The following is a 21,123-nucleotide window of genomic DNA, read 5'->3' as shown; positions in this document are numbered from 1 at the left end:
GGAGTCACAACAGGTAAACCCAGAAACATGAGAAATACACAACCATATTATTTCCCATATAAATGTGGCCTAAAATGATACTGGCTATTTACTCAATTTATTGTGACTATTTTGGCTCTCTCTAAACTCTTTCCAACCCCTTTGACAAGAATCTAGTTCACCCTTCACCCAAATGGTCAATGAAGATAACCTGCACTGCTTTCAAACTGACTCCTGTGGAATCCCACTTAATACCTCTTTCCGGTTTGATGATGATCCATTCATTACTACTTTCTGGGTGAAGCTGTTCAACCAACTGCAGTAACTCATCTTTACTACCTGAAAACAACATGCATCTTATAACCAAAGTGTTCATGCAAAACTTCTCTAAAAGTTTTAAACTAACACATACAAGTACATTAACAATAGGAATTTCAATCTGGCCATACCCTTAGAATAATCTAACAAGTTTCAAAAAAGAGAATACATTACACCAGTTTCCCACAAAGCATCCTAAAAGGCTGCATATCTTGAACTAAGTTTGCTGATGAACCAGTACTGAAGAAGCAATAAGACAAATTCGCAGTTCTTCATATGAGAACACAGGAATGGGGGGGAAAGGAATAGAGAGGCAATCAAGAGAGACAAATATATGCAATCTGGAAGCAAGGAGAGCAGAGCCATTGCTAGGCACTTTCCCTCCTTCCTCTCCCCTGTCTATGTCAGAAATGGATTCTAGAATAAGGTCTTATGTTCACACCTGCTTTCCAATACCGGGAGCAGTTAAAACAGATAAAGAGCAGGGCAAAAGGGAGAGTGAAAGGCAGATTTGTGACAGCCAAGTACATGGCAAGAGACAATCTTCCACAGATAACATCTGGGTCATTGCCTGCTGATGGCTAAATTAAAACAATAATCTTTCATCTTCTCCAAATCAATGCCCAAACAGTTTCAGATAATATTATAATAATAATAACAATAACATTTAATTTATATCCCGCCCTCCCCGCCAAAGCAGGCTCAGGGCGGCTTACAACATAATATAAAATACAAAGATTACATAATAAAACAACAATCTACAGCATTGTACAGTTTCCTTAAAATTTCCTTAAAACCATCTAATTAAAACCAACAATTTCCTGCGATCGTACTCGGTGCTACATTTTCAAAAATTCCGATCTTTACAGATTTTTGTAACGACGGTACAGCAGAATCCACATCAAGAAAAGGCCAGCTGAAAGAGGGTAGTCTTGCAGGCCCTGCGGAACTGAGCAAGACTCCGCAGGGCCTGCACCTCCTCTGGTAATTGATTCCACCAGTGGGGAGCCCTGATTGAGAAGGCCTTTTCTCTTGTCGTTTTCAGTTTGGCCTCCTTCGGCCCGGGGATTATCAGTATATTTTGTGAACCTGATCTCAGCACCCTTTGGGGTATATATGGAGAGAGACGGTTCCTAAGGTAGACAGGTCCTCGGTCATAGGGGGTTTTAAAGGTAATGACCAGCACCTTGTAACGGATCCGGTACACAATTGGCAGCCAGTACAGCTCCCGTAGCCTCGGCTGTATGTGCTCCCACTTAGGGAGCCCTAATAAAAGCCTGGCTGCCACGTTCTGCACCAACTGTAGTTTCCGGGTTCAGCACAAGGGCAGCCTCATGTAGAGGGCATTACAGTAGTCCAACCTCGAGGTGACCGCTGCATGGATCACTGTTGCCAGATCGTCACACTTCAGGAAGGAAGCCAACTGTCTTGCCCGTCTAAGATGATCTGGCAGTGGCTGCTATCTGGGCCTCCACTGACAAAGAAGGCTCCAGTAGCACCCCCAAGCGCTTGACCTTGTGCATCATTACCAATGGCACCCTGTCAAAAATTGGTAGGGGGATTTCTCCTCCCAGACCGCCACAACTCAGGCAAAGGACCTGTCTTCGCTGGATTCAACTTCAGCCTACTCAGCCTGAGCCATCTTGCCGCAGCCTGTAATGCCAGGTCCAGATTTTCTGGGACACAGCCAGGCCGGCCATCCATTAGTAGATAGAGCTGGGTGTCATCGGTATATTGATGACAACCCAGCGCATACCTCTGGGCAAGGGGGTGCATGTAGATGTTAAACAACATAGAGGAGAGGACTGCTCCCTGTGGCACCCCATAATTAAGTGGATGCCTCTGGGACAGTTCTCCCCCAATCGCCACCCTTTGTCCCTGACTGTCAAGGAAAGGGGAAAGCCATTGCAAAGGCAACCCATGAATCCCCGTGTCGGCAAGGCGGCGGGGTCAGTAACTGATGGTCGACTGTATCAAACGCTGCCGATAGGTCTAACAACATCAGCACCGCCACGCTGCCTCGAGCCAGATGTCGCTGGAGGTCATCCACCAGGGCGACCAGCACTGTCTCTGTCCCATGGCCTGGACGAAAACCAGACTGGTGGGGATCTAGCACGGAAGCGTCATCCAGAAAACTCTGCAATTGTAACGCTACTGCCCTCTTAATAATTTTGCCCAAAAAGGGCAAATTTGAGACCGGCTGATAATGAGCCAATTTGGCTGGATCCAATGTTACCTTTTTCAATAGAGGGCGGACCACAGCCTCTTTGAGAGGCATTGGAAAATGCCCCACTGAGAGGGATCTATTTATGATGTCCCATCTAGGACACCTAAGCTCCCCCCGGCAAGCTTTAATTAGCCAGGAGGGACATGAGTCCAGATCACAGGTTGTTGGGCGTACAGAATTAGACTTTAATTCTATCCCATATACATGTAACACTTCAAGAAATTTATTTTGCTTTGCAAGTTAACGTATGACAGAGAAATGCAGTCCTCAAGACAGACCACTTAAATTAATAGTTATGGAGCAGACAGGCCTCATAATAACTTTTCAGAACAACTCATACCAAAATCTTATGCATTTTATTAGCTTCACCATGAAAAGCACTAACAAATCAATGGCTATGGAAAAACTGAGACATGGGAAAGGACTGAAATGAAAGGATGGTTTACCTCAAACTTCCTCAAATTAGGTATCATTATCCAGTTTGGCTTCCACTTGCTATTGATTTACTTAGTGCATCAACTAAAAAGTAACCCATACTGTTAATGTAAGAACTATCACATTTTCTTCTGTCAGCTTTTTAAGGGACCACCAATAAACCAATCTCTCCCAGCCTCAGTACAATCCTATGCAGAACTACTCCAGTCTAAAGTCACTGAAACCAATGGTCTTCGACTGAAATAACTTTTCACAAGGTTGTAGCAGAAGCCTTTACCTGCATATAAGGGATGGTAATAACAGCCTCTCTTACAGGGCTGTTGTGATGGCTACAAAGATAGTGTTACTGAAGCATTCTGAAAACTTAAAATACATTACATAAAAGCATAATAATAATTAGAACTCAGCCCCAAAGGTCATATTTTGGGCCAACCTGGATTGTAGTGGGCACAGCTCTACAAGATGCTGCATGATAGCAACAGAAAACCAACCATTGGCCACTATGCAACCAACCACTGGCTACTATGCCACAGCAGGTATCATTATTTTGCTGGCTGCCACTGTTCATCTTTATTTTTCTTTTCAGGAAAATCGCATGCAGCACCAACACAGAACCTTTCATACACCAACCGACTTTCATTATGAAGCTTGTTTAATGGACCATTTATCATGAAATAAATTACTGACTGACATGAAAAAGATGCAGTTACTAATGAGAGATATTTACTCATCCTAAATAGTCTAAAGAATAGGTCTAGTACATCTAGAGCTTTCAGTAACTGGCTGGTGTTTCCTGAAAGGGCAGGATATTAGCTAAGGTGTTTCATAAGCAATATTTTGCAAAATTAGAACACTTACCCGTATTATTTAGATTAGACAGTTTTAATAATCACCTATTAAAAGTCAGTAGTTGAACTTCTGTGTATGTTTATAGGACAATGAGAAAATGTAGAAAATTTGACTCAAGGAAACTTATCCACACTGTAAGAAAATTATTTGCAAGAGCACAGCTGTGGATGAACCGTTGCATCATTTGGCTGGGAAAGAGACATCTTTTAATAAAAATCTCTAATACATACCAAACACATTTGGGAAACAAGGAAGGCTTACTAAAATGTTGATAAAGTTGGATCCTATCACCAGTGGAAGGAACCCAGATCTTTGCCACATTCTCTGTTCAGCAGTCCCTTCCAACTCCCAAAAACTAAATTCTGGGACACAAAAGAACTATGTAGATTATCGAGGAGCTACAGTGAGGTCTTCTCTCCAATGCATCCCTCCATCTATTTTCCAGGGTTCAAGAAGAACCACTAGATGGAAGAAGAACATGAGAAGTATTTGTATTCCTTCTGCTGATGGTAGTTAGAACCAACCCACAGGCAGTCCCCCTTTTTCTCAGCTGTTTTCCTTTAGGTCCCAATAAAAATTGCACTGACATTCTGAGTAACTCCCAGGTGTAAATGGGAGCCTGTTTTTCTGCTCTAAAAAGGTAAAGGTAGTCCTCTGTGCAAGCACTAGTAGTTCCCGATTCTGAGGTGACGATGCTTTCACAACGTTTTCATGGCAGACCTTTTTTTATGGGGTGGTTTGCCATTGCCTTCCCCAGTCATCTACACTGCACCCCCCCAGCAAGCTGGGTACTCATTTTACTGACCTCGGAAGGATGGAAGGCTGAATCAACCTGGAGCCTGCTACCTGAAACCCAACTTCTGCCGGGATCGAACTCAGGTCATAAGCAGAGGGTTCCGATTGCAGTACTGCAGCTTTACCACTCTGCGCCACGGGGATCTTTTCTGCTCTAACCAACCACTATTTCCCCCTCTTTCCCTTTCTTATCACTATAAGTCTTCAGGAAGGGGGCTGCCATTTGTTTCTATTTACTATAATTTTTTTTTTTTAAGTTTTAACTGTTGTACAAATAAATCAATTTTCTGATCTATGCAAGATTGACCCATGGCTATATGCTACAAGGACTAGAATAATTAAAGGGTTGAAACACTTTCCCTATGAAGAAAGGTTAAAATGCTTGGGGCTCTTTAGCTTGGAGAAACGTTTACTGAGGGGTGACATGATAGAGGTTTATAAGATTATGCATGGGATAGAGAAGGTAAAGAAAGAAGTACTTGTCTCCCTTTCTCACAATACAAGAACTTGTGGGCACTCAATGAAACTGCTGAGCAGTTGGGTTAGAACAAATAAAAGGAAGTACTTCTTCACCCTAAGGGTGATTAACACATGGAATTCACTGCCACAGGAAGTGGTGGTGGCTGCAAACATAGCCAGCTTCAAGGGGGATTGGATAAACATATGGAGCAGAGGTCCATCAGTAGCTATTAGCCACAGCTTATTGTTGGAACTCTCTGTCTGGGGCAGTGATGCTCTGTATTCTTGGTGCTTGGAGGGGGGCAACTGTGAGGGCTTCTAGTGTCCTGACCCCACTGATGGACCTCCTCATGTCACCTGGGTTTTTTGGCCACTGTGTGACACAGAGTGTTGGACTGGATGGGCCATTGGCCTGATCCAACATGGCTTCTCTTATGTTCTTATGACTCTTAGCTACCATGGTCTTTCCCGATGCACCAGCCCTGCCCATTTCCCTTCTTCTTGCCAACTAGCTCATGGACTCAGGTTCACAACAATGCACTACAAGAACATGCAGGGGGCACAGAAGAGATCACAGTAGGTCTGATGGCAAAGAATTTGTGGCATGCAGCTCACATGTTTTAGGCCTTTAGTAAAGGCACAGCTGGCAAGCATTTTTAAAAGTTTAAAGGAGAGCATTTCAAAACTGCTTAATGTCAAGAAAAAAATCTGTCTCATTCTTTGCATAAGCCAAGATGTTTCCAACTATCCTGGTAAAACTAACCATTACAAGTCATTTTTCATCACGGAGGCACACCCAATTACAGACCTCCTTCCTTCAGAAGCTGAAAGGGAAGCAAGGTGGGTACTCAGCTGGTTGAGTATAACACACTTAAAAATATAACCAAGTATTTATTACACTATAACAATTAAAAACAAGATACATAGAAATGCTAAAATCCAACTATAGAAACTGCACATCAACAACGGAACATGAATCACATAACACAATATCTCATAAAAATTCACTAGACCAGACACATTTCAGCTCTGAGAGCCTTCTTCAGTGGCCTAAAACCAAATAGCACACACTTAAAACAAGCTGTAAAAATTAAGGGCCAGGCAGAAATAATGAAAAGTAAATTATTATTGCATTATCATTAATTAAAAAAAAACAACAGAAAAGGCTTAAAGGGAGTAACAGCAACTTACAACAAAGAGGGTGCACTCCACATGAAAGTCAGACCTGTATATAATCTTGAGTCAACCCACAAAGAGGCCTACAAAAGCCAAGAGTGACTGCTCATGTGAAAGCAACAAGCCACCACCTTCAAGTCATCACCTGGTGAACTCTGCAAACACAGCTCCTGACTCTGCTCCGCTCCAGTGACCCTCAGACCAGCTTTGGATTTGGATTCTGGACCTGATTGCTTTTGTGTACAACTCTGGACTCTGTCTTGCCTGACTTCTGAAATCCTGACTTTGGACTAAATAACCCCACCTTGCCTAATTCCTAGGACCCTGACTTTGGACAGAATGAATCCCACCTGCCACTTGCCTGACTTCTGGAACCCTGACTTTGGACCGACATTGATGCCGACTCTGACTGTACCTAGCTCTCAACAAAGGAGGATTCTGATTTCATAAATGCAAATCTGTTATCTGGAACAAAACCAAGAAAGTCTTCTGTCTGTAGCTGAATTTATTAAAAGTCTAAAACATAAACATCAGATTGCCACAATCCATTACATGCAGTCCTTCAGAAAATATTCACCTGAAAACTCTATTCATGCAAAGTGGAAGATTTTCCAGCACTAGACATTCCCAGAATCTGTTTCATGACTACATTCCCCAACCATAATTCTGATATATTCAGGAACTTACAATGTGAGGGTGGGCTCCGCATGAAAGTCAGGCCCTCTTTGTGGGTGTTCACTTCCTGTGACTAAACATCACAAAAAGATCAGGGATGACAGATCTGGTTCTAATTTTCAGGAAAACTTGTCCTTCACTACTGATCTTCTCATTGAAAAATGCTCTATCAGCTTCCAAGAAGTTCATTTATTTATTTTTTTTACCTTAAATTTCTATCCCGCCCTCTCCGCAAGTGGACTCAGGGCGGCTAACAATCAATTTAAATATTTACATTTACAAGTTCAGGGTTCCTCAATGCAAAAACTACTGATCTATGTAATATTCTATAGACCCTGAATGATGCTGTTCCAAGAGGCAGAACAAAATATTACAAACCAGAACAACAATGTCCCATTGTTAGTTACTGCAATTGTGTCATTCATTTCATCTACGAATTGTGCTGAGAAAGAAATCTGAAACCCATACAGAGTTGGTAATTCTACTAACTCCAACACCATAAACGCACTTATGATTGGCATCAGTAACGGAAAACAGCTTCATATAAAGAGTAACTGTTTATTTATAGAATCATAGAGTTGGAAGGGACCTCTAGGGCCATGTAGTCCAACCCCCTGCACAATGCAGGAAACTCATAAATACCTACCCCAAAGTCACAGGATCTTCATCACTGTCAGATGGCCATCTAGCCTCTGTTTAAAAATCTCCAAGGAAGGAGAGCCCACCACCTCCCAAGGAGGCTGTTCCACTGAGGAATCGCTCAGGAAGTTCTTCCTAAGGTTGAGCCGGAAAATCTTTTGATTTAATTTCAACCCATTCGTTCTGGTCCAGCTCCTTCAACCTTTCCTCATAGGACTTGGTCTCCAGACCCCTCACCATCTTCATCCCCCTCCTCTGGACCCGTTCCAGCTTGTCTATGTCCTTCTTAAAATGTGGTGCCAAAACCTGAACACAATATTCCAGGTGAGGTCTTACCAGAGCAGAGTAAAGCGATACCATCACATCACGTGATCTGGACACTATACTTCTGTTTATACAGCCCAAAATTGCATTTGCCTTTTTAGCCACACTGTTGACTCATTTTAAGCGTATGAGCCACTAAGACCCCTAGATCCTTTTCGCACATACTACTGCTAAGACAAGTCTCTCCCATCCTATAACTATGCATGGAATTTTTCCTTCCGAATTACAGAACTTTACATTGATCCCTGTTAAAGTTCATTTTATTGGTTTTAGCCCAGTTATCCAGCCAGTCAAGGTCATCCTGTATCCTGTTTCTATCTTCTTCTGTGTTTGCAACCCCTTCCAATTTAGTATCATCTGCAAATTTAATAAGCATTCCCTCTATTCCTTTATCCAAATCATTTATAAAGATGTTGAACAAAACAGGTCCCAGGACAGATCTTTGAGGCACTCCACTTGTCACTCCTCTCCAAGACAATGAGGAACCATTCACAAGCACTCTTTGGGTGCGATCTGTCAACCAGTTACAGATCCACCTAACGGTAACAGGATCCAAACCATATTTTACCAACTTGTCAACAAAGATAGTATGTGGAACCTTATCAAAAGCCTTGCTGAAATCAAGATAAACGACATCTACAGCATTCCCCTGATCCAGCAAGGTAGTCACTTTCTCAAAAAAAGAGATCAGGTTAGTTTGACATGACTTGTTCTTGAGAAAGCCATGCTGGCTCTTAGTAATGACATCCATTCTTTCTAAATGTTCCAGGACTGGCTGTTTGATTATTTGTTCTAAAACTTTTCCAGGTATAGACGTCAAGCTGACGGGTTGGTAGTTACCCGGATCCTCTTTATTCCCCTTCTTGAAGATGGGGACAACATTCGCCCGCCTCCAATCTTCTGGCACCTCTCCTGTTCTCCAAGAATTCTCAAAAATAATAGCCAGAGGCTCAGAAATCACTTCCGCAAGCTCTTTCAGAACCCTTGGATGCAGTTCATCTGGCCCATAGGGCTTAAGTTTCATTTAAAGAAGCTAGGTGTTTATGTACTTATTTACATGACCTTCCATGCTCAACCGAATCACCACTCACTGAAAATCCTTTTTTTTCTATTTTATTTTTTAAATATTTTTGGAAACACAGTTTTATCTTTCTTCCTGATGTAGCTGATTTTTTTAGATGACCTAGAATAATAAAACTGTCAAACATACGAATGAAAGAAAATAGCTAGCACAGTAGCCTTTACTCTAAACTGCTACACGCAGTAGAAAAATGCTTTCTGCTAGTTATTCATTTGCTAGCAAGACTCCATTTTTGATACTCACAAATTACACATCAAAAGCAATAGTTTGAGAGCATACAATTTCTTTTCAACTGTTCGCCTCAGAAAAATATTAAACTGGATTAAGACTACCCAGTTTATTCCCTGCCTTCTCTTTCCAGTATGGTTATTGCGAAAGTCTTGTCGGTCCGTCGTGACCTCCCAGCCACATTTGATACTATAAGGGAACTGAAAGCCCCTTGCCCATCTTCAAGTCCTATTCTGCATCATTTTAGCCTGCTCTGTCAAGATGAAGTTGACAAGACACCAGCAGCTGTAAAATCTACCACATGCCTCCTTGATCCTTGCCTGTCATGGCTGGTTAAAGCCTGCAGTGATGAGGCATAGATTCCCACTAAGGAGATTATCAACATCTACAGGGACCTTCCCAGGAGTTTTGAAGGAAGCAGTGATCCATCCTCTCCTGAAAAAAACCATCTCTGGGTCCTATGGCCTTACAAACTACTGCCCAGTTTCAAATTTGCCATTTCAGGGTAATGGAATGGAATGGGTGGTGGCCACACAGCTCCAGGCCTTCTTGGAGAATGCTAACATCCTAGACCCCTTCCAGTCTGGCTTCTCCCCTGCTCATGGGATAGAAATGGTGCTGGTTGCCTTAGTGGATTCTCTTCCCAAAGCTATTTAACATCTATATGCACCCCCTCACCCAGATTATCTGGAGGTTTGGGCTGGGTTGTCATCAATATGTGGACAATACCCAGCTCTATCTACTAATGGATGGCTGCCTAGGCTCAGCCCCAGAGGAGCTGGGTGGAGTCATGGCTGGATGGCTGCAACAGAGCTGGCTGAAACTGAATCCATCAAAGACAGAAGTCCTATGTCTGGAGCTGAGGGAGGCCAAGATCAGAGATCAGGCTCCCATTCTTTGACAGGGCTTCCTTGGTGTCAACACTGGGGGCGAAGACATTGGGGGTATTCCTAGATGCCTCTCTGACTATGGAAGCCCAGGTTGCTCCCACTACCAGGCCTGTGTGTGTGTGGGGGGGGGGGTCATCCAAAGCAGGTCAGGCAGTTGGTCCCGTATCTCACACCTTGTGACGTGGCTGCAGTGACCCATGCAACGGTCATTTCCAGGCTGGGTTATTGTAACTCTCTCTACATGGGGCTGCCCTTGTCTCTGATCTGGAAACTCCAGCTGGTGCAGAACACAGCTGCATGGATGTTGACCTCGTCGCTTATGCGGGCACAGATCCATCCTGTGCTCTGTGAATTGCATTGGCTGTTTATTGAGTACTGGGTCTGTTTCAAGGTGCTGGTGCTTACCTTCAAACCCTATACAGCCAGGGGCCAGCATACCTTCAGGATTGCCTCTCCCCATATATGACCCCTGTAGGTCCTTAAGATCAGTGACTCAGTATCTCCTGGTGATCCCCGGCCCTAGAGATGTCTGGCTAGCCTCGACTAGGGCCAGGGCCTGGTGGAATGAACTACCTTTGGAGATAGTGCTCTGTGGAACCGGCTGCAGTTCTGCAGGGCCTGCAAAACAAAGCTCTTCCACCATGCAATTGAGGCAGTGGACATAATCTTCTACCTGGCTCCCACCCACCCCACTTTGGCGATTGGGATCTGATGTGACTGCTGAGGCAGAGTTTTAGATTGGTATTTTAGCTGTTTATACTGTAGTCTAAATGTTGCTTTAATTGTAATTTTGTTTTAAATCTTTGATGTAACCTGCCTTGAGTCTGCTTTTGGGAAGGGCGAGATATAAATCAAATGAAAATATTACTCAGATGTCCTATAGTGCTTTCATGGCACTGGAGGACAGCAGTTGGGTCAACTTTTTTTTTTTTGCTTTTTGATATTTAAATTCTCTTGACCTAATACCTGAATTTTGCGGGGGATGGGTCTATTGTATTACTTTGGTATTTCTGTGTAACACAAGTGCACACTACAATTTTTACAGCTGAAGAACCCATAGGATATATAACACTTTATCTGTCACTAACACTGACAGAAGACTATCAATCAAGACATCTTTTTTTGTTTCTACTCTGTCCTTCCTCAATTTTACTCTATATGCTTAGTGCCTTCCTTTACACTTTTATCTCTTCTGCTGCCCAAAAGGATATAAATGACCAGAGAATCTAGTAAGTTGTTCTGCAGAGAATCCACCTGTGAGATGCAAGTTGCTTAGACTTGGGATCCAGGCAAGAAACAGGAATTTTATAATGCCAGATGGGACCCAACCAACCTCTCATATCACCTGACCCTCTTCTTTCTACAAGATGCAATAACACTACCAGCCATGTATAATGATGGGATTGTAGCACAGCTGAGATCAGGTCAGGAGATCCCATAGCTTGAGAGCTGTTACTGCAGATGAGGGTAACCATTTTCTGAGGCCAAATTTCTTGGAGACTTGTATAAGATTGTATGGGTACATTCTGCCATCATAGATGTGACCTGGTGCTAAGTTGTTCTGTAGCTGCATTCACTATTCCCAAGTTACTGACTTGTTTGTTATTGCATCTTGTCTTACATATCTAAAACCCTAATGTCCTGGCATTTTCCAGCTCTTCCATTGGCTGTGGTGCATACCACATCAGCTACTGGTTCGTGAACCACCCATCAAGACAACTTGTGTGTCACTGGCTGGGTTCGCTTCTCTTCCCCACCTACTGCTGGCTGCAGGACAATGAGGATTGGGCCACTGGGAAAAATGCTAGGCAACCCAAGTTTGCTTCTGTCAGTAAAACATGACTAACTTTAGTTATCTCACTAAAAGGCGGGAAAAGAGGCCCTTTCTAGGCCTCTTATGGCTTCTGAGGGAGAACTCATTAGGCCCAGTTCTCACTAGGGTTGCCAGTCCCAGGAAGGTGGGAAAATCCTGGAGATTTTGTGGTGGAGTCTGAGGAGGGCAGGGTTTGGGGAAGGAAGAGGCCTCAGTTGAATATAATGCCATAGAGTCCACCCCTGAAAGCAGTTATTTTTCTCCAGGATGGGGAGAGAGATCTGTTGTCTGGAGTTCAGATGTGATATCAGGAGATCTTCAGGCTCCACCTGGAGGCTGACTGCCCTACATCTTACTGCTTGCTTCTGCTGCTAGAAAAGAGATAGGGTTGCCAACTCCAGGTTGGGAAATTCCTGGAGATCTGAAGGGTGGAACTTGGAGAGGGTGGGGTTTGAGGACTGGTGGGACCTCAGACAGGTACAATGCCATAGACTCCATGCTCCAAATCAGCCATTTCCTCCTGGGCAACCACTGTTGTCTATCTCCAGGTGAGGGCTGTAGAACACTCAGAATTACAACTGCTCACCAGATGACAGAGATCAACTCCCCTGGAGAAAACAGCTGCCTTGCCTCTGTGTCATTATACCCTGCTGAGGTCGCTTCCCTCCTGCTTTGGTCCACGCTGTGATTTCAGACCACTCACAGACTTTCAGCCTAACCTACCTCACAGGATTGTTCTGCAGATCAAAAGGAGAGAATGATGTAACCTGCTTTGGTCCACACTGTGGAGAAAGACTGTACTTTTCTTAGGTAGAGGCTGCAGGGAGGAGGAATGAGATGGAAAGCTGAAGTCAGATCAAGTCCCATTCAGAAAACAGTCATCTTGGGTGGGTGGGGAATGCAAATGCTATCACTTGCGTGAATGGATAGAAAGTGAGGGGGGAGGACACTTGCCCACAGCCTCTTTCTAGACCCCACTGTATTTTCCATTACAACTGGTCTTATTCCTAGCTATGGAGAAAGCTGTTAATACTATTTAGACCCCCATGCATTGCTGCTTGCTCATCTTTGTTTATAAATGTAGATGAGAGGTTAAAATGAACCCCTGCTCCGACTGAGGATAGTTTAGGTGGCCCACATACATTGCTTACATGTGAATTTTTAAATACAGTATATGCAAAATGAAAAACCAAACCAAATCTGATGCATCTCAAGAATTCACACATTAGGATGAAAAATAACTGTGTACACAAACCCCACCCAACCCAATCACACAAACTTAACTTCAAAGATATCTGGGTAGTTTCTCAGTTTAAAAAAAAAACCCTCAAGCACCCCATAACATCAATAAAATTTTGAATAAATACCTCCCAGAAGCTGCTACTTAAATCTGTCAATATATAAATGCTTCACAGTGTGAATCTGAAATCAGAAGAAAAAGCAGAGAGGACAAAGAGTTCTTTCAAAGACTCTAGCGATGATTCTCCACAACATGGAAGAACATCTTTAATAACTGTGGATTAATACAGTTCATACAGTCATGTGAGAAATGTGGAGAAGGCTTACCACTTGGTAAATAATCCAGCTTTTAACACACATAAAGATAAGTGGCAAAAATTCACAAAGTTTAGCAATATAGATGACAAATTAATTAAATGATACAGAATTCTATGCGGGTAAACTGATCATCTGTTAGCTCCTTTCAGGTGCCCTCCCCCAATCCTGCATTGATCTATATCTTTACTTAGCTCACAGTGAAACTACTCAAATCCCCTCCTACTCTTTGTGAATAAACAATTTTTATTAGTAACATATGGTAGCAAAACTACATCTACAACTTATAAAAACTTAAAGAAAAAGAAAAAAAATTTCTACCCCATATCTTACTTTTCCCCTCCCCTCCCCCCGTTACTTGACCCCCGCCAGTGTTATTTACTTAAAGGAAACAAATATTAAAGGTACCCTTAATTATTAAAAAACCCAAAAGTTATATTCTTATTTTAAAAAACTTAATCATTATCAAAGATTGTCCAACGTCCTTTTATTTTCCACTCTTTTTCTACGTATCTTCTGAACTTCTTCCACTCCAACTTAAAAAGTTCCAAATCATAGTCTCTTAATTTTCTTGCTAGTTTGTCCATTTCACTCCATGACATAACTTTTATAGTCCATTCCCATTTCTCTGGTATTTTTTCTTGCTTCCACAGCTGCGCATACAATATCCTAGCAGCTGAGAGCAAGTACCATATTAAAGTTCTGTCTTCTTTTGGAAATTTTTCCATTTGTAATCCCAGCAGAAAAGTCTCTGCCACTTTATTAAATTCATATCCCAAAATCTTAGAAATCTCTTGCTGAATCATTTGCCAAAAAATCCCCTCCTACTCTTGAATGGGTCCAGCACTGATGCGCTGATAGCCTGATGTGAACAGAATGTTGACTACGGCCTTTCTACACTTTCCTCTCTCCTTTAAGAAACTAATGAGTGGGTCGAATGGGGAAGAAACAAGCATACACTTCAACATTTTTATAATATAAATGACCATAAAACTGGCCCTGCAAACTTCAGGAATCTAGCAAATCCAATTATAAGTTTCTAGCCCTGTACTAAGTCTTGCTTAGTTTTCTACTTTGGGCTATGTAAAGTTTACAATACATTTTTCAGATAATCAACATAAATATTATCCCTGGTCTTAAGTGTTTGGGTATTACTGTTTGGGTAGACTAAAGTTCCCACCAACCAGTAAAATTATCTATAGCAGCTTGCTACAATAAACTGGAGAAAGAGCTGTCAAAGTTTAGAAATAATCCTATCCAGTTTTCAAAGCAGCCAAGACTGAGAGTGCGTCAGAACAGAACAGGGTAGCATCTTCCTTGAAAATGTGGGAATTCTCACAATAACAGGTTGTACAACTTTCATTCTGGCCAAAACGAAAAAGAAAAACTGCTGTCAAGTCACAGCTGACTTAAGACAACTCTCTGGGTTTTCAAGGCACAAGACTCTGCATGGTTACCCAGGCATTCCTTGGTGGTCTCCATCCAAATACTGACCAAGGCTGACGCTGCTTAGCTTCCAAAATCTGATAAGATGGAACTAGCCAGGGCTGTCCAGGGCAGCAAAAAAATACAAAAATAAATGTCTAGTCACTAGCTGCAGTGAATGTGTTTTAGTATCTGAAATTTCAGAATCCAGAAGCAGTCTATATAGAGCCACCAGTGGTCTGAAGGTTCTCTAGATAATGACATCTCTCCAACAGAGCTACTATTTTCTACCTCATCTCCTTTAGCACATTAAATGCAAGACAAGCATAATTTGTTCCAGTGTTCTTCCTGGGAATTCACCAAACTCTAGATATTACTAATATCTTTAGACGTGTAGGAGCGAAAGCCAAACAGTTCCTAAGAATTATAAAAAGTAAACCCCAAGGACGAAAGGTGTCCAAGGTCTGGGCTTTCCTTCTACAAAACAAAGCTCTAACACAGAAATAACATTTCTTCCTCTTTGTTCATACCATGAGAACCCTCCCCCTATCCTAATGTCCTCATCTCCTACTGAAACTAAGTCCAAGTACTTCCTTACCCTCATGTCCATATTCTTCTACTACTGTCTGAGTCAAATTTTAACTTTTAAACTCCACAGAGCAAGGACACAAACACTCATAGTATAACAGCAGAAACTGGCATTTATACATGCCTCCTGATTTGGGGAGAAAAAGTATAAGTATAAGGCAGCTTCATATGTTCATACGTTCAACTGCATCTAAATTGTAGAAGTGGTCAAAGATGTAGTTTAATCCCCTAAATTCTTTTAGGGGAGGGATGGTGGCTGAGTGGTAGAGCATCTGCTTGGGAAGCAGAAGGTCCCAGATTCAATCCCTGGCATCTCCAAAAAAAAAATGGGCCCAGGCAAATAGGTGTGAAAAACCTCAGCTTGAGACCCTGGAGAGCCGCTGCCAGTCTGAGAAGACAAGAGTGACTTTGATGGACCAAGGGTCTGATTCAGTATAAGGCAGCTTCATATGTTCATCTGTATATCCAGTGGTGTTTTCTCCAGAACCACACAAAATTGCAGAATCTTTTTTTCTCAGTCACAAAATGTGGGCTGTCAAGGTCTGAGTCCCTTTAAGGAAGGGTGCTGCCTTCCCTTTTAAAAGTTGACATAGAGCATCACACTGAAAAGAAGACTGGCGCTGCAACACTGCAGTGTTGGCCACTCTTGGATAGTCTATTTAGGTGACTATACCTAGGAGAGAAAATACTAAGGCCTTTTTTTCTGTCAGTGAATAACTGTACCCCAATAAGAGAAAGGGCAACCCATCAGATATTTTAATGTTCCAAAAGCTGTACTCTGGTAGACCCATGTCAATGCCAGTGTGGGGGCTGACTTCGATCTCTGCAACAAATGTTCAGGAATATGGTACCTAGCTCACTAGTCAGGCAAACATATATCAAATTGTCTCAAGTTCTGGATAGGTGTCTTATAGCTGAATGCTGATGAAAAGCTGTACTTCAGTGTTGGAATGTAAGATGCTTTACAACACAGATCAATGCTGTTTCTCTCAGTCAGAAGTATGTCAGCAAAAATTCTCCAAAGTTTACCTCAGCTTTTACTCATATTAATGTTTGAAAAATACAAAAATAGACATTTTCCCTGGATTTTAAAAATTACAGAAATCAAACAAAACCAACCACCACCAATGTACAGAAACCAGAATATTTTTAAAAAGAGTCTCAAGATCAGAAATTGCAGATCAAGAAGTTGGTCTTTTTCTTTTTGCATATTATGGTCTGAAGAGAATAAACAGACTCCAAATGTACATTTTTGCAGCAAATTAGTTTCTTAAACCTGTGTATCAAATGAAAAGGACAGTATATATTTTTATATATTACAAAATATTGAAAAAACAGTAACTGCAAGCTGTAAATGCTTATAATTTTGAATAGGTAATTATTTCACAAGGAACCTGCATCACAGACTAATTAAAATTTAGTATTTGGATTACAGACAAGAGATAATATTCCAACAGCTTAAGGGGTAGCTGTATACTCCAAAAGAAATAATAACATAATGAGGAAGAAACAATAAATATAAACAATAAATTATAAATAGCTTTTAGCATTATATTGCTTTATTGATTTAATATGTAATTCTTGATTGTTGTTAGGCGTCCTGAGTCTGTTCACAGAGAGGGCGGGATATAAATTTAAGGTAAATAAATAAATAATTTATAGTGGTTCAACTACACTATAAATTACTCAAAAATTCTTTGTGGGTTGCCTTTCTCGTAAGGGAACCAATGGAATACAGTGGTCTTCTTAACCATGATTTCTGTTAGTTAACAACCAATAAATTGTATATTATTATATTATACAATTTATTGGTTGTTAACTACTCTTCTACACCTCCTCTTTGGATGACTTGTAAAGAAAATTTAGTTAATTTAGAGTTAATTTTGTTTGCTGCATCTTATAGTACTCTGTATTTCAGCATTTATTAAATATCAGTTTGCTTCTGGAAGCATATTCCAAAATTAAACCAATGCTTCTGTACTGACCAAAGCCTTCCTCACATGGCTCAAAGTTCCAAACTGTTTTTTCAAGACAAGCTTAAATTAAACAATTTCTGCACCTCCATATTAGAAATACAAAAATACCCAGAATATCATTATTTAACAAAGAAATAAGACATTTTTATTTTCTGACATGTATGTCATTTTTTCCCATTTCTTCATTCTTCAGATTGAAAAGAAAAAGAAAATGTTATGTATAAGAGGTCAAAGGAGAGGTATTGATTTATTTTCACATAGGGAAATGACATAGGCCATAGAATAGTTTACTGAAGCCTACTACTGTGGCCCTAACATGTTATAATGTACAGAACTGGCTCACTGCATTCAAGACATTTCAAAGTAACCAACACTAACTTCAGACTATCTTAAGAGGTCAAATGGTTCTTTCTTCCACATAGTCTCTCATTCTATGCCTTCATGCATATTTTTACTGAGACTGCTGCTGCTTCCTTTCACTTGAAGGAAATCTGCAGTTTTTTTGTTTTGCAGGAATAGTGACAAATAAATTCCACAGTCTGAACTCAGCAGAGCCTATTTTTGATTTGCAAGGGCTGAACCTTTGTAATAACCTTATTTAGGCTAAAACCAAATGAAAATTTACTTGAAAGTAAACTCAGATGAACACACTCCTAAGTAAAGATACATGAAACCAGGTCATTAGACCACTAATTCCAAAACAAGAGATCACAACCCATTACTCTGAGATAGGATGTTGACCACAAGGAGTGTTAGAGACAATGCAGAACAAAGACCTTAAGGTGGCTCTAATTCTGTATAAAGTGGTTAGATTGACAGGTGTTCTGAACAATCATGCTGATAGTTTCATTCTGTAAATAATTCAGAAACCACAGATTTCAATGTGCAATAAAGCACAAACAGACATACAAAGATGCCAATATTAATGCAGTTCTCATGAAACCCCAGTTGGGTTAAATGAAATGTCAGCAAAAGTCAAAGTAGGAAAATATATACCTCATTGTAGGCATACAATATAATGATTACAAAAGTATTTTCTAGATAAGTTCCTAAACAAAAACCTCTATAAGCACCACTGAAGCTTATTACAGATCACTTTGCTATTCAAAATTTACAAGAATATTGCAAGTTATGAAAATTCAAAAGGATTTGAAAATACTGTGTTAAAATGCAGACAACTTTAAGAGAGATTTTAACTTCTGGACACTCAATATATTACATCATACCCAAACTATCATACATTGTACCTTACAACATACCAAAGCATGCATGAACAACTTTGTAATGCATACTTTTTTCTCTCTCTTAGATGCTTAAGAAACAAGTTATCAATTATGCAAAACTGGAAAAAGTTATCATACAAAAATTAGTAGTCGCTATTTGTGTGGGAAGAGGGGGCATGCTATAAGAATAATATTGTTCTTTGGATCTGTAAAATCCATAAGGTTCCAAGAGTATACTGAAGTTGAAACTTGGAAATCAAAGTAGTTAGAAATTGAATTGCAAGAACTGAAGTTTTATAGAATACTTTAATAGAAACATGTTGTTCCCCATTGTATTCAACATATCAGGAATACATCCTTTATTTTTAATTTTGTGGCATACAATATGCCAGTGGTAACTTAAAATCTCATATTCACTTGTCAGGAAAAGAGCACTTTGGCCTCTGAGTTAAAGGTGGGTGGTGAGATAGAAGCCCTGCAAAATACCCAGCCAGTAGCAAAAGACTATTAATAGGGAATAAATTATATTGTTTAACAGCTACAGCAATCTTGAGTGAAATGTCAAATAGCAGTGCTTTAATATTCTTTTATTTTAATAGTTTTATGCCTCACCAGCTCTAATATAAGCTGAGAGACAAGAACTTGTCCACCATTTTAAAAAAACCAAAACTATAAAAACGAATATGGCATATGTATGAACTTATTTCAAACCCACGAACACAAACCAAAGCAACTACACAAGCCTCTCAATCTCATCCCTCCCCTAGAGAGAGTGGTCTGGTTGATTTACCTTTCACTTGAATAACCAATAAAATTAATCAGTCGGAACACAGCATTTTTACTCTCAACTAAGGTTGAGAAAATGTTTGTTCCTGGTTTGAAGACAACCGCTTTCCCCCCCCCCTTTAAGCATATTAAGACTGTAATGTGCCGCAGACAAATACACTGCATGGGGTGTGGAAGACCCGAGCTGATTAGATTACCACAACATCAGCCTGGGGCCGCCATTTTTAGAATCTCTAAAGGACAAAAGAGGGAAATTACAGTTTTTTTTAGTCCACTTTAACCGAAAGTAACTTTAAAAGTACAACGTTTGCCTCCAAACACCCTTGGCAGGTCGGCTATGTTTGTAGACGTTCTTAGTTTCCCTTGGACACGCTTTTAAAAGAAAACGAACCTTTAGCGAGTAATCCCCTTTAAAGGCATCCAAACAAAACTGAGGCGAAAACCGTGCAAGAAATTGCAAGACAGACAGACAGACAGACAGACAGACAGACAGGCGATAGATAGATAGATAGATAGATAGATAGATAGATAGATAGATAGATAGATAGATAGATAGATAGATAGATAGATAGATAGATAGATAGATCCGTACTGAAGTGAGACCCTCGCTGCACTGCAGGGAAGCGCCGGACTTCCTAATGGGACCACATTGTGTTTCTTCTCCCCTATTTAGCGCTGCACAGTGGGCCGTTTGTTCCTCCTCCCGTGTCTGCAGTGACAGGGTCTGTTCCAACAACTCCTTTCCGAAAAGGAGGTTTTATTCCAGCAGAGCAAGCAGGGCTCGGGAGAAGGCGGGGTGTGAGGAGAGAGAGAGGAACTACCGACACTAAAGAGGTTATAAAAGAGAGCCGCAGCCGCCCCTTTTCCAGACGGAGACCCGGGACCCCCCCCGCCCCCCTTTTGCATGGCCACAGGAAGTCTTGGCCGCCCCTCCTGGCGCGGAAAATGGCAGGGGGGGGGGATGTGTGGCAGGGCCCACAAAGAGCCGTGTTCGCAGCACAAGCCAGACCCCGCAGGGCGAGGGGGGCAGGACGGGCCCCACCCCCACCCCTCTCCTCGCTCCTTCCACTTAAACCCCGAATGAGCAGCAGCCCTCCCAATAACGCGCGCGCCATGTTCCCGAGAGGCGGCGGCCCCCTCCTTCCCGGCCAGCCCCGCCCGAGCAGGGGCCTCCATCCCGGACAGCCCTGCCTCGGGGGGCGGGCAGCGGCGCCGGACTCACCTGCGACGCTCACAGGCCAGGCAGCGGCACCCCCCGGCCCCACTGCGGCTGTCCCTGCGGGCGGAGAGCGGCACCCCCGAGGCTGCTCCTTGGCACCCCTCCGCCCGCCCGCCCGCCCCAACCGCTGCTCCCGGGGCTCCCTCCTCGCAGCCGCCTACGCTGCCTCCGCCGTCACTCTCCGTCTCGGGGAAAATGGCGCCGCTCGCTCCCCCTCCCTTCCTCTCTCCGCACGGGGTTCACCCGGGCAGCCTGGCAGGGGCAGGGTTACCAGGGCGAAGCCAAACAGCCGCCATTTTGCTTGTGGGCTGCGCCGCCGCCGGGGAAGCTCCTCCGGGCCCGTTCTGCAAAACAAAGAGGAAGGCGGTGGGCAAAAGCGAGGCGGCCAAGAAGCGGAGGGAGGGAGGGGCTCGGGAGGCAGACGGGGCCAACGTTGTTGGGGGGCGGCTGCGGGTCTGTTTCCA

The 21,123-nt window shown here is 42.2% G+C and overlaps 1 protein-coding gene across 3 annotated transcripts in view; it reads right to left on the bottom strand.

The window, feature by feature from the left end:
* KMT2E (lysine methyltransferase 2E (inactive)) overlaps positions 1-20,829 on the bottom strand; it is a 106,308-nt gene extending 85,479 nt beyond the window's left edge. For 2 of the 3 annotated variants that reach the window (XM_060244702.1, XM_060244703.1), the window contains exon 1: positions 20,663-20,829. The gene's annotated coding sequence lies outside the window, so the exon portion shown is untranslated. Of the gene's footprint in view, positions 1-234; positions 327-20,662 lie in introns of those variants that run through there. The other variant, XM_060244701.1, reaches the window with a different exon arrangement.
* Positions 20,830-21,123: the final 294 nt, after the last annotated feature.

Source organism: Heteronotia binoei, chromosome 8 (genome assembly GCF_032191835.1).
Source record: "Heteronotia binoei isolate CCM8104 ecotype False Entrance Well chromosome 8, APGP_CSIRO_Hbin_v1, whole genome shotgun sequence".
NCBI classification, from domain to species: domain Eukaryota; kingdom Metazoa; phylum Chordata; class Lepidosauria; order Squamata; family Gekkonidae; genus Heteronotia; species Heteronotia binoei.
The sequence above is the reverse complement of the archived record's forward strand: the minus strand, read 5'-3'. Positions and strand labels throughout refer to the sequence as shown.